This window comes from Balaenoptera physalus (assembly GCF_965194825.1).
Source record: "Balaenoptera physalus genome assembly, chromosome: 13".
In the NCBI taxonomy this organism is placed as follows: domain Eukaryota; kingdom Metazoa; phylum Chordata; class Mammalia; order Artiodactyla; family Balaenopteridae; genus Balaenoptera; species Balaenoptera physalus.
The window spans coordinates 81,698,515-81,711,660 of record NC_138892.1 but is presented as its reverse complement, the minus strand read 5'-3'; the positions used below and the strand labels follow the sequence as shown (position 1 = coordinate 81,711,660).

General features: G+C 43.3%; 1 protein-coding gene across 6 annotated transcripts in view; it reads left to right on the top strand.

Moving 5' to 3' along the window:
- The first annotated feature begins 1,820 nt into the window (after window positions 1-1,820).
- Window positions 1,821-13,146, top strand: part of RESF1 (retroelement silencing factor 1) — a 78,107-nt gene continuing 66,781 nt past the window's right edge. For 2 of the 6 annotated variants that reach the window (XM_082419579.1, XM_082419578.1), the window contains exons 1-2: window positions 1,822-1,958; window positions 3,287-3,377. The gene's annotated coding sequence lies outside the window, so the exon portion shown is untranslated. Of the gene's footprint in view, window positions 1,959-2,028; window positions 2,048-3,286; window positions 3,378-10,422; window positions 10,605-13,146 lie in introns of those variants that run through there. The other 4 variants (XR_014252325.1, XM_082419575.1, XM_082419576.1 and 1 more) reach the window with 4 other exon arrangements.

Sequence of the window (13,146 nt, the reverse complement as noted above, 5' to 3'; positions counted from 1 at the left end):
CGAACAGGGGCAAGGATACACAGCAGAGAGATCAGCTGCTTCATTTCAGAATGAGTTGTAGCTTCCCAGGCATTAAATCCTGCTGGGCATTAAGCCTTCCTTAGGCTATACAGGAGTGGGGTCCATGTCAGACTTTCTTGCAACAAAACTCCCTGTTTCTTGGGTTCACTTCTGTTTGCTGACCTGAGTGGCTTAGGCTCTGGAAAACCCCTTATCTGAGCCAAGGACACCACCCCATGTTCTGGGAGCTGCTTTTAGTTATGTATTAGTTCATGTAACTATCTCAACGATCCTATGAGGTAAGTGTTAGTGTTATTTTCAATTTACAGATGAGAAAACTGAGCAGAGACAGGTTAAGTGATTTCCCCAAAGTTGTAGGTCTAGTGAGTGCAGAGCCATGATCTACACCTCAAGAGGGCAAAGGACTACCCTGCCCTACATATTACAAGAACTAACCAACTCTGCCCTTTCTCATTCTTATTCACTCAGATTGGATTCCCTTGTTTACTTTGTTGACTTTAAAAATAAAAGTTATTTTACCAGCAAAAATGGGTTTATTCCGGAATAGCAGAGGAATTGTAACAGAGAAGAACAAACCTGATACCTTTAGCTCTAACCTTTGTGCTTTGTTGCCCCATAGCCTGTGCTTAGTCATGCTGGTTCTGCACCTTTGTCCAAAAAAATGTTGCCTAGAGCCTGAAATGTACTTTATAGCGCATTCTCAAGGCTCTGCCTTCCAGGCTTGACCTTTAAAGGTATAAGACTTTTCATTTACATAGAGATAAACAGTTGCAGAACAAAGAATAACATTTGTCTTGTTGGAGGTTTACAGGAACATGGTGACCAGACCTTTGTGGACAGCTACAAGAACAAAGGATTCTCACATCCCCTCCAGGGTCTGGCCTGCACCAAGAAGTCTGCAACAACCAACCACACCCCTTCCCCCTTTAGTATTAAAAGAAGCCTGAATTCTAGCTCCGGTAAGATGTTTCTTTGGGACACTGGTCTGCCATCTTCTCCGACTGCTGCCTTTCTGAATAAAGTCGCTCTTCCTTGTCCCAACACCTGGTCTCTCGATTTATTGGCCTGTCATGGGGCAAGCGGTATCAGTTTGCACTTGGTGACCGAATTGCAATTTGGGTCAAGCAAGCTATAGCAAAAGCCATAGGCAAGTCCAACAAACGAAGGAAAGTTACTTTATAGAGAAAAAGGAGGAATTTGGGAGGGGTTCTTTTGAAGGAAAGTGCATGGTGAAAAGTGAGGGTGATGACAGTTTCTCATTGGCTGAGTTGCTGGGGTAGTCTATTTCTTGTATGAACTGCAATGTACATCTTTGCTCTTTGGGGCCTGTAATTGACAATTCTTTCTGTAATTGACTGGGAGTGGTACTGTACTGCATGAGAGCTCCCCCTTCTGGCCTCCCAACTCTATTTTGGTGAGGTTTCCCTTTATTAATTTTCACAACTTTCTCCTGTAGAAATCCCCCAGCAAAAAGAGTGTATTTCCTTTTCTTTGAGAAGGTTTCTCTGCGTTAATGGATGGTCCCACTTGTTAGAAATTTTCAGCCTGGAGTTAGACTTACTGAATTGGCAGTTTTGCAGGTGGTGCTCTTCAGTCCCTTTTTAACAAATCCTTCGAAAGAATCTGATGCAAGTTAAAGGCGGAGAGCCACTGCTGGAGTTTTCTTCCTCAGATACGTAAACTAGCTTTGCAAGTTTGGGAGATGACTGGGGGGCGGGGCTGGCCCCGGACGCTACTTCATCCGATCGGCACTAGGACCCCGGCGCCGGGAACCAGGTCTCGCAGCGGCCGTTGCGCCCGGGGCGGGGTTGTGCTGTTCCGGGAGAGGGGCCTCCAACTCGACCCGCCCCTGGAGGCGGACCCGAGTTGACTTAAACTCTGGGGCCGCGAGGCGCTGCGTTTTCCCCGCTCACCCTGGCTGGATTGCGTTCCCGTTGGTAAGTGGCGGGGGCGGGGAGCCTGGTTCCCGGCGGGCACTCGCACGTCTTCACTGGTCTTGGCGGGGCTGGGGGCACCGGGAGTCCAGGTGTCTGCGGGCGGGGGCTGGGCGTGTGGCGGCGAGCGCTTTTGTTCTGCGGAGGGGACAGAGTGGCGGCTGCGGGGGCTTCGGGGGCTCGGGCCTCGGGCCCGCGGTGAGCGCGCCCCGCTGGCCGCCGCCCAGAGCTGGGCGGGCCCGCCGGGCTCGGCTCGCTGCCCTCCCGCGGCGCGGGGCTGGCCCGGAGGAGCCGCGGACTCAGAGCCTGACCCAGAGGGCGGCGCCTCGCCGGGTGTTTTCTGTGGATCGTCTTACTCTTCACGGTAGAGGTCGCGGGTGCCGACTACGAGGACGCATTTTGTTAAACTCCAAGGCGATTGGTTAGGCTGGATGTGAGAGTGGCTTATGTTTTTATTGATTTCCTGTCGCTGGCTTGAAAAAAAGATATTTGCTTTGCATTTATTTTTCTAGTGTTTTCTTCCTCCCCACCCCCATTATGCAGAACCTCCCGAAACAATTGCTTCGCTTGCATCTCCAAGTGGCCCGCGAACGAGCTTGTGCCGGAGACGCTTTCTGTTCCTCTGCAATAGTTAGTCCCTCGAGGCATTTTTAAATGCACAAATGCGTACCGATTTTAGATGTTCTCGAGGGACGCGAATTCCCTAAGCAGATGACCTTAGGATCCAAGCTTACGGAGAATCGTTTCACTGAAAACAATTTGTAATACTTCTAGTGCCTGTATTCAAAATAAAGAGAACAGCAAGGGATGGGGATGAGCTTGGGTGCATTTAAATAGGCGGGTCGCAGAGCTTGTTTGGGGATTTTTCTGATTAATGCGTTAGCTGTAAACCACATTTAAGTTTTATTTAGTGTTATTATGCATGAGTTAAGGTTTTACTTATTTTTTTTACTGTACAGTTGGCTTCTCGTTTACTAATCCAATAAAGAATTAAAGTGTTGCTTAGCGTGATAAAATAATAGTGGCCTAGGAGGAGCGCACGTGAATTATCACTTAAAAAGTGAATGGTATTTTAAGGCAGACCCAGTTTCTGTTTGTTACTTTGCCTTCTTAATAAGAATTCAGTAAACTTAGTTTGCTTTTGGTGCAACCTTAAGGAACAGTTTGCACAGCAATGTCATGTCAAGTAAACAGATTAGTGTGTATTTTTATTATAAATTTAATATGAACTTTATAAATTCAACTATAAATTTTGTATTAAATTATATATTATATATTTAAGTTTTATATTAAGTTATTATCAGTTATAAAATGTTTCTTGCTGTTCCTAGGACCAAAGAAGTAAACACACACTGTGGAGTGGTACTGACACGGGGAAATGGGAACATATACAGTAATGAATGAGTAATATCATATTTAAAGGTAAGCGTGTCACCTCTAAGTAGTCTACTCTAATTTATCTGTTGTGGAACAAAATTATTAAGTTGAATCAGCATTGGTTAAATATTAAACTATAGGATGCTGTGGATTTCACGTCAAAGCTTGAGAAATATGGTTGGCATAGCATGGAGAATTCAGTTGTTCAGCTTTGCAAGAAAAGGAATAGGAGATGATGGTGAGGTGACTGTGGTCTAAGTTACTGAGGAAGAGGTCTACTTAACATTATTCTCTACATGGTCTGTCTCTTATTTTATTTTTTAAATTCATCATATGTGGCACATGGGGTTGGAGGAAGGCAGCACAGAGCAGAACTCTGGGAGAACCATTCCCTGAAATATCAACCTATAAAGCCAAAGAGGTCATTTCAGGGCTTCCATCCTGTAAACTCCAAGTAGTGTTAGGAAATCATCTGTAATGATTAAGACCATGGTCCCTGCAGTCAGACTGCTGAGCTTCAGATTTTGGCTCTACCACTTGCCATCTCTGCAACCTTGGGAGAATTATTTAACTTCTCTGCCTCAGTTTTCTCATCTTCTGTGAAATGGGGGTAACAGTAGTACCTAGTTCGCAGGATTGTTGTGATAAGTTAATGAGTTTGGTAGATAGAACACACTTGGAAGAGCTCCTGGTAAATGGTAAGTGCTTAATAAATCTTAGCTGTTGTCATGAGAAGAAATATATTTTATGGCCTAAGAAAATTAACACTGTCTTACAGGAGATTCAGTTTGCTCATTTAAGCTCTAAATCAATTTATCAAGTTTGTGTTGATTAGACCCTTCACTGTAGATCATGTTGGAGGTTCTGTTTTTGTAAGGAAGTACCAGACACAACTCTGGTTTTTACCTGCAGCCGTGTTTTTTTTTTAATTAATTAATTAATTAATTTTTGGCTGCGTTGGGTCTTCGTTGCTGCGCGCAGGCAGTCTCTAGTTGTGGCTAGGGCTTCTCATTGCGCTGGCTTCTCTTGTTGCGGAGCACAGGCTCTAGGCTCGCAGACTTCAATAGTTATAGCACGCGGGCTCAGTAGTTGTGGCTCGTGGGCTCTAGAGCGCATGCTCAGTAGTTGTGGCGCACGGGCTTAGTTGCTCCGCGGCATGTGGGATCTTCTTGGACCAGGGCTCAAAGCTGTGTCCCCTGCATTGGCAGGCGGACTCTTAACCACTGTGCCACCAGGGAAGCCCTAAAGGCGTAATCTTAAAAAAAAAAAATGTAATCTTGTGGACCTTTGAAGAACTCTAAGTGCTTTGTTGGCAGACAGCTATGTAGTGTGTCTATGCTTGCTATCCTAAGTGTGCTTGTAAATTGAAGGGCAGTGTTAGAGGCTAGCCTGTTGAGGTAAATGTCTCAAGTGATTGCAGAGATTTAATGACAGTCACTAAGATTGTCTTGAGATGTGTTAAATTACAAGGCTTCATTTGTAAATAAAATCTTAACTTGTGTTTAAAATTGTGGTTAAAAAATTATATTGTCCACTTAGGTTTCAAGAAACAAAAAATCATAAGCAAATTTTTTTAAGCCCCCAAAGAGAATTTTTTGGATCACATAACTTAAGAGTTCATGTGAGAAGATATACAGATTGCCAACAAACACATGAAAGGATGCTCAACATCACTAATCATTAGAGAAATGCAAATGTAGGTGATACCTACAATGAGGTATCACCTCACACTGGTCAGGATGGCTGTCATCAAAAAATCTACAAACAATGCTGGAGAGGGTGTGGAGAAAAGGGAACCCTCTTGCACTGTTGGTGGGAATGTAAATTGGTACAGCCACTATGGAGAACAGTATGGAGGTTCCTTAAAAAACTAAAAATAGAACTACCATTCCACCCAGCAATCCCACTACTGGGCATTTACCCTGAGAAAACCATAATTCAGAAAGAGTCATGGGGCTTCCCTGGTGGCGCAGTGGTTGAGAATCTGCCTGCTAATGCAGGGGACACGGGTTCGAGCCCTGGTCTGGGAAGATCCCACATGCCACGGAGCAGCTGGGCCTGTGAGCCACAACTACTGAGCCTGCGCGTCTGGAGCCTGTGCCCCGCAACGGGAGGGGCCGCGATAGTGAAAGGCCCGCGCACCGTGATGAAGAGCGGTCCCCGCACCGCGATGAAGAGTGGCCCCCACTTGCCGCAACTAGAGAAAGCCCTCGCACGAAGCGAAGACCCAGCACAGCCAAAAATAAATAAATAAATAAAAATAAAAGTAGCTATAGAAAGAGTCATGTACCACAATATTCATTGCAGCGCTATTTACAATAGCCAGGACATGGAAGCAACCTGTGTCCATTGACAGATGAATGGATAAAGAAGATGTGGCACATATATACAATGGAATATTACTCAGCCATAAAAAGAAACGAAATTGAGTTATTTGTAGTGAGGTGGATGGACCTAGAGTCTGTCATACAGAGCGAAATAAGTCAAAGAGAAAAACAAACACCATATGCTAACACATATATATGGAATCTAAAAAAAAAAATGGTTCTGAAGAACCTAAGGGCAGGACAGGAATAAAGACTCAGACGTAGAGAATGGACTTGATGACACAGGGAGGGGGAAGGGTAAGCTGGGATGAAGGGAAAGAGTGGCACTGACATATATACACTACCAAATGTAAAATAGATAGCAAGTGGGAAGCAGCCGCATAGCACAGGGAGACCAGCGAAGTGCTTTGTGACCACCTAGAGGGGTGGGATAGGGAGGATGGGAGGGAGACGCCAAGAGGGAAGAGATATGGGGATATATGTATATGTATAGCTGATTCACTTTGTTATAAAGCAGAAACTAATACACCGTTGTAAAGCAATTATACTCCAATAAAGGTGTTAAAAAAAAAAAGTTCATGTGGCTTGACTTTCAGGTTTGGCTGGATCCAACATTTGAATCTGAAAGAAAGTATTAAAGACTTGAGACACTGTCTTTGAGTTCTGCTGTCCTCTTTGGCATTGACTTCATTCTCAGGCACAGCTCCCCCTTCACTGGGTAGCCCTAACATCTCCAGGTATATAGCCAGTCAGCTTCAACTTGTACAGAGCATGTCTTTTGGTTGCTCTGCCAGGTCTATAATTACATTAGTGCTCATCGTGTCATGTGCCCATGTCTGTGCTAACAACTGGGAAATGTTTTGTTTTCTTTAAACTGTAGTTTAGAGATATAATTCATATATCATATTCATATAATTCAGTTTATTCACTACAGTGTACAGTGGTTTTGCATATATTCACATAGTGTGCAACCATTACCACAATCACTTTTAGAACATATTCTTGCCCCCAAAAAGAATCTCTACTCATTATACTCTCCATATATTCTCTATACTCTCCATTCTCCCCCAACCCATGCATCTCCAGGCAACCGTTAATCTAGTTTGTCTCTAGATTTGTGTATTCTGAACATTTCTTATAGATGATGTCATATGTGATCTTTTACGACTCTTTTCTCACCTAGCGTGATGTTTTCAAGATTGATTCATGATAAGCATGTATGTATTTCATTCCTTTTCATTAGCAAGTAATAATTCCATTGTATGGTTATGCCACATTTTGTTTTCCTTTCATCAATTAACACACATTTGGATTGTTTCCACTTTTTGGCTATTCTGAATAATGTTGCTGTGACTATTCATGTACAAGTGTTTGTATGGACATACATTTTCAATTTGCTTATTATGTATATATCTAGGAGTGGAATTGCTCTGTCATATCATATGGTAACTATATTTGACCTTTTGAGAAATTGCCAGACTGTTCTTGATGAACCATATACATTCTCAGTAGTAACAGCAATGCACAGGAAGAGTTCCAGTTTGTCCACATCCTTACCAACACTTGTCTGTTTGATTGTAGCTATCATAGTGAGCATTAAGTGGCATCCTGTGATTTTATTGCTTTCCTGTGGTAGTTAATGATGTTGAGCATCTTTTTGTGCATATTGCCTATTTGTATATCTTTGGAAAAAGTGTCTATTCAAAATCTCTGTTAAATTCAAGTTGTTTTTATATTGTCGAGGTGTAAAAGTTCTTTATATATTCTGGATTCTAGTTTCTTCCTAGTGATCATATATATGAGGATTTGTTTTTGGATTCTGTTCCATTGATCAATGTCTATCCTAGTTCAGTCCCACATGACTTTGTTTACTCTATTTTTTTTTTAGCCTTTGGTATTAGTTATTATAATTAGTTGTTGCATAATTACCCCAAATATTAGTGGCTTAAAACAGCAAATAGTTATCTCATATAGTTACTATGGGTCAGGAATCAGGGAATGGCTTAGCTGAGTGGTTCTGGCTCAGGGCTTTTCATGAGGCTGCTGTCAAGATATTGGCAGGAGCTGCACGCAGTTTTTGAAGGCTTGACTGAGGCTCAGGGATTTGCTTCCAAGATGGCTCACTCACATAGCTGTTGGAAGGAGGCTTTAGTTTTTTGCCATGTGAGTATCTCCATATTTTGCCTGAGTGTCCCGATGACGTGACTGCTGGCTCTTCCCCTTCTCATCAGGTCCTTTCAAGTGGGCAGCAACATCATTGGAAACCACAGAGGTTCAAGGTACAGGGAAGGCTTGCAAGATCATCAGTACCATTAGAGTGCAAAACTAAAAAGGCTCCCAGTGTGATGTGCACCCTTGCTCAATGGTAGCTCTAATTATTAATTTGCAGTTACTATTTTAAGATCTGCTGGTAGTGCAGGGTCTCCTGCAGAGGTGGGGGGGGGGGTGCTGTGGCTCACGGGGACAAGGACACTGGCAGCAGCAGTTCTGGGAAATACCCATTGGCGTAAGGCCCCACCAAAGAGCCTGTAGCGGTTTACTCTAGTTTTGTAGTTTAAAGTTTTGAAATTGGGAAGTGTGAGTCCTTCAACTTTATACTCTTTTTCAAAATGAATTTTAGGGTCAGGTTCTCAATTTCTGCAAAGAAGACATCTGGGACTTCGGTAAGGGTTGTAATGAATCTGTAGACCAATTTGAGGAGTAGTGCCGCCTTGAGAGTATCAAATCTTCCAGTCCATGAATGTGGGATGTGTTTCCATTTATTTATGTCTTTAATTTCTTTTGGCAATGTTTTGTAATATTCAGAGTGTACAATTTTTACTTTTCGTTAAATTTATTCCAAAGTATTTCATTCTTTTTGCTGTTACTGTAAATGGAATTGTTTTCTAGATTGTTGTATAGAAATAAATTTGGTTTTTGTATACTGAGCTTGTACTAGGCGACCTAGTCAAACTAGTTCTATTAGTTTTTTAGTGGATTCCTTACAACTTCCTATATACAAGATGAAGCCATCTGTAAGTAGAGGTAGTTTTATTTCTTTTTTTTTTTTTTTAATTTTTTAATTTATTATTTATTTATTATGTTTATTTTTGGCTGTGTTGGGTCTTCGTTTCTGTGTGAGGGCTTTCTCCAGTTGCGGCGAGTGGGGGCCACTCTTCATCGCGGTGCGCGGGCCTCTCACTATCGCGGCCTCTCTTGTTGCGGAGCAGAGGCTCCAGACGCTCAGGCTCAGTAGTTGTGGCTCACGGGCCCAGTTGCTCCACAGCATGTGGGATCTTCCAGACCAGGGCTCGAACCCGTGTCCCCTGCATTAGCAGGCAGATTCTCAACCACTGCGCCACCAGGGAAGCCCTAGTTTTATTTCTTAATTTCCAATCTGGATGTCTTTTATTTCTTTTTTCTTTTTGCCAAGTGCCATGGCTAGAACGCCTCCTACAATGTTGAATAGAAGTGGCAAGAGCAGATATCCTTGTCTTGTTCCTGATCTTGTAAAGGGAAAAACAGTCAGGCTTTAAAGCTGTGGCTTTTTTTGTAGATGCCTTTTATCCAGTTGAGGAAGTTCCCCTTTGTTTCTAGTTTTAGTGTTTTTATCTGAAAGGGTGTTGGATTTCAGGATGCATTTAATTTCAGTCGTAGTAGATGCTTTTTCTACATGTGCTTGAGATGATCATGTGGTTTGTGTCCTTTATTCTACTGATGTGTTATATGACATTGGTTCAACATAAAAAATAAAAAAATCAATCTTGCATTTCTGGGAAAGTACCAGTTGGTCATGGCGTATATTTATTTTTATATGCTGTTATATTTGGTTCACTAGTATTTTGTTGAAGATTTTTGCATCTATATTCATAACAGATTGGTCTGTAGTTTTATTGTGATTTTATGTATTTATTTATTTCCTGATTTTAGTATTGGCCTCAAAATTGATTTGGGAAGTATTCCCTCTTTTATGTTTTAGAAGAGTTTGTAGAGTGGGTTTTAAATGTTTAAATTTTTGGCATGAATCACCAGAAAGTCATCTGGGCCTAACCATTTCTTTTTGGGTTGTTTTTTGGTTATTAATTCAATTTCTTTATGGGTCTGTTCCGATTTCCTGTATCTTCTTGAGTCAGTTTTGGTCAGTGTGTCTTTTGGGATTCTGCACCCAATTCCAATGTGTGTGTGGGGTGGGGGTTCCCCACCATACCACCAACAACCAATTCTCTGGGAATATCAGTTGGGTGTCCTACAATTCAACTTGTTACCAAGTCCAAGCTCCCTCTACTTGCTGCACGACAGGCCAGTAAATCAGGAGACGAGGTGTTGAGGCAAGGAATATGACTTTATTCCGAAAGCCAGCAGACGGAAAATGGCAGACTAGTGTCTCAAAAGAACCATCTTATCGGGGTTTGGATGCCAGTTTCTTTTATAGAACAGAGAGGGGGAGGAGGTGAGGAAGTGAAGTAAAAAGGCCATAAGTTTTGCAAATATCCCCTGGAATGGCCAGCCTCAGGGAGGAGGGGATGTGTTGATTTCTTCTTTCTTGCAGCCATCCACAGGTGGACAGGGTCCGGACACTTCCCTGAACAAAGGCACTTTGGTTTAACATTCAGGGGCAGGGTTCCCTGAGTCAGGCCATTATGTATAGACAGTATCCTTTTAGTGAACAAAAGCAGCGGAAAGCAAAGGTTAAAGTAAAAGAACCAGATCCAACATGTAGTTAGATTTGGCTCTTCCCTGTTACAAACTCAATTCTGACACTGTCTACCCGGAAATGCCATCAGATTCCACAGGTCGAAGCCTCAGTCCCACAAGCTGCCTCACCCCCCACTTCAGATGCACAAGCCCACATTGTCACCTGTGCTTCTGACTGGATACAGATTGGAGGTTTCCAGGACCGACCCTCTCCTTGAACTTCATACACCAGTCTCAAGTCCAGGTTGATACCTGTGTTTCTGATTGATTGGTAAGAGGTTTCTAAGACCCCCCTCCTCTGTTCAATTAATTTGCTAGAGAGACTCACAGAACTCAGAGAAACATTTTACTTACTAGATTACTGGTTTATTGCAAAGGATATTAAAGGATATTGTTACACAATACTCAACTGAGTAAATTTGAGGATCTAATTGGCTTTTTTCAACAATTCATGAATTGAGAGTAAATTGGAGCTCTGAGGAGCTGTACAGAATGGAAGCCTTTTATAGAAACCCGGCCGAGAAGGAGGTTATTAGCAAAAGAAAAGAAAGTATTGTTTCAGGCAAGGTTACCTCACTAGTGCTGACCAGGAAATTCCAGAAATTTAAGTCCTGGGAGATTTTGAAACTGCAATTAAATCTTAGTTTGCTGTCCTGGGGGCAAGTGGCTCCAACCTAGGACCTGTTGTTTTTGTTTTTGTTTTATTTTTTAACAATAGGAGTCATCAACCAGATGGAAGAGTGGAAGAGATGTGTAGGGTGAAGTACATGGGAGGAAGGGATGTGGAGCTTCCATGCCACTTCTCCCCAGATCATGTGTTCATCAACCCCGAAGCTCCCCAACCCTGCCCGTTGGGGTTTTTATGGAGACCTCTTTACACAGTCATGATTGATTAAATCACTGGCCATTGTTGATTGATTCAACCTCCAGCTCCTCTCCCCTCCTGGAGCTGTGGGGTTGGGGAGGGAGGTGCGGGGCTGGGGGTGAGGGGTGGGACTGAAAGTTCAACCCTCTAATTGTTAACGCAAACACAGTGAGACCAAACAAACTGAAATGTCAGAGTTTGCAGCAGAGAAAGGTTTATTGCAAGGCCATGCAAGGAGATGAGGTGGCTCATGCCCTGAAAAGCCTTGAGCTCCCTGAAGGGTTTCAGCAAAGCATTTTCAAAGGCCAGGTGTTTGGGGCGGGGCTCTCAGGGTAAGTGATCAGCTTGTGCACAGTTCTCTGATTGGCTGATGGTGAGGCAGCAGGGTGGTGTCACAGGGGTTAACCTCATCAGTCCTTAGGCTCCAGGAGGCCTGGGGATATGTGCTCATGATCATCATGTAGTTTGTCCAACAACTCAGGAAATTTGCATCAAATACTATTATCTAGGTACTTCAGAGAGGAGCTAAAGCAGAGGATATGGGGGAAGGCCTGTCCCAGAACGGCCCCATAGGGTCCTGCTGTGTTACAAAATCATCTGGTTGGTTCTCCTGGCAACCAGCCTCCATCCTTAGGTGCAGTCAGAAAGTCACCTCAGTGACATAACAAAAGACACCTTTATCACTCTCACTAAGGAAAATCCGAGGGTTTTAGGAGCTTTGTGCCAGAAATGGGGATGAAGACCTAATAATGTATTTCTTATTATAAATTACAGTATCACCGGGGTTTGTCCTTTTCATCCAAATGATCTGAATATATTGGCATACAGTTGTTCATAGTATCTCTTTTTAAATGTAAGGTTGGTAGTAATGTCCTTATTCCTGAGTTTAGTAATCTGAGTCTTTTTTCTTGCTCAGTCTGGCTAAAGGTTTATCAATTTTGTTGATCTTTTCAGAGACCCAACTTGTGGATTTGTTAGTTTTCTCTCTTTTTGTATTCTTGTGGCTAAAGTTTATGACAGCAAAGGATACACTATAGGACCAACGGGAAAAAGATGTGCATAGGCAAAGTCCATAGAAGTCAGATGTGTGCTTCCAGATTCTCCCTCCATTGAGAGCTGCATGGACATGCTTTCTCTGCAGCTGGAGACTGCAGGAACACATGGTCTCAGGAAGCAATTATATACAGTAAAAATTCTTAAAGACCCTAAAGAACATTTGTTTATGTAGGTTACATCAATGTTTACTGCATTAAAAACAAACAGGAATTTTTTTTTTTAATAAATTTATTTATTTATTTAGTTTTGGTTGTGTTGGGTCTTCGTTTCTGTGCGAAGGCTTTCTCCAGTTGGGGCAAGCGGGGGCCACTCTTCATCGCGGTGCACGGGCCTCTCACTATTGCGGCCTCTCTCGTTGCGGAGCACAGGCTCCAGACGCGCAGGCTCAGTAGTTGTGGCTCACGGGCCTAGTTGCTCCGTGGCATGTGGGATCTTCCCAGACCAGGGCTCGAACCCGTGTCCCCTGCATTAGCAGGCAGATTCTCAACCACTGCGCCACCAGGGAAGCCCCAAACAGGAATTTTTAAAAACTATTTTATTTAAAAATAACAGTAGGACTTGCCTGGTGGCGCAGAGGTTAAGAATCCGCCTGCCAATGCAGGGGACCACGGGTTCGAGCCCTGGTCCGGGAGGATCCCACATGCTGCGGAGCAACTAAGCCCATGTGCCACAACTACTGAGCCTGCGCTCTAGAGCCCGTGAGCCACAACTACTGAGCCCATGTGCCACAACTACTGAAACCCGCGCGCCTAGAGCCCGTGCTCCGCAACAAGAGAAGCCACCACAATGAGAAGCCCATGCACCACAACGAAGAGTAGCTCCCCACTTGCCACAACTAGAGAAAGCCCGCGCTCAGCAACAAAGACCTAACGCAACCAAAAATAAATAAATG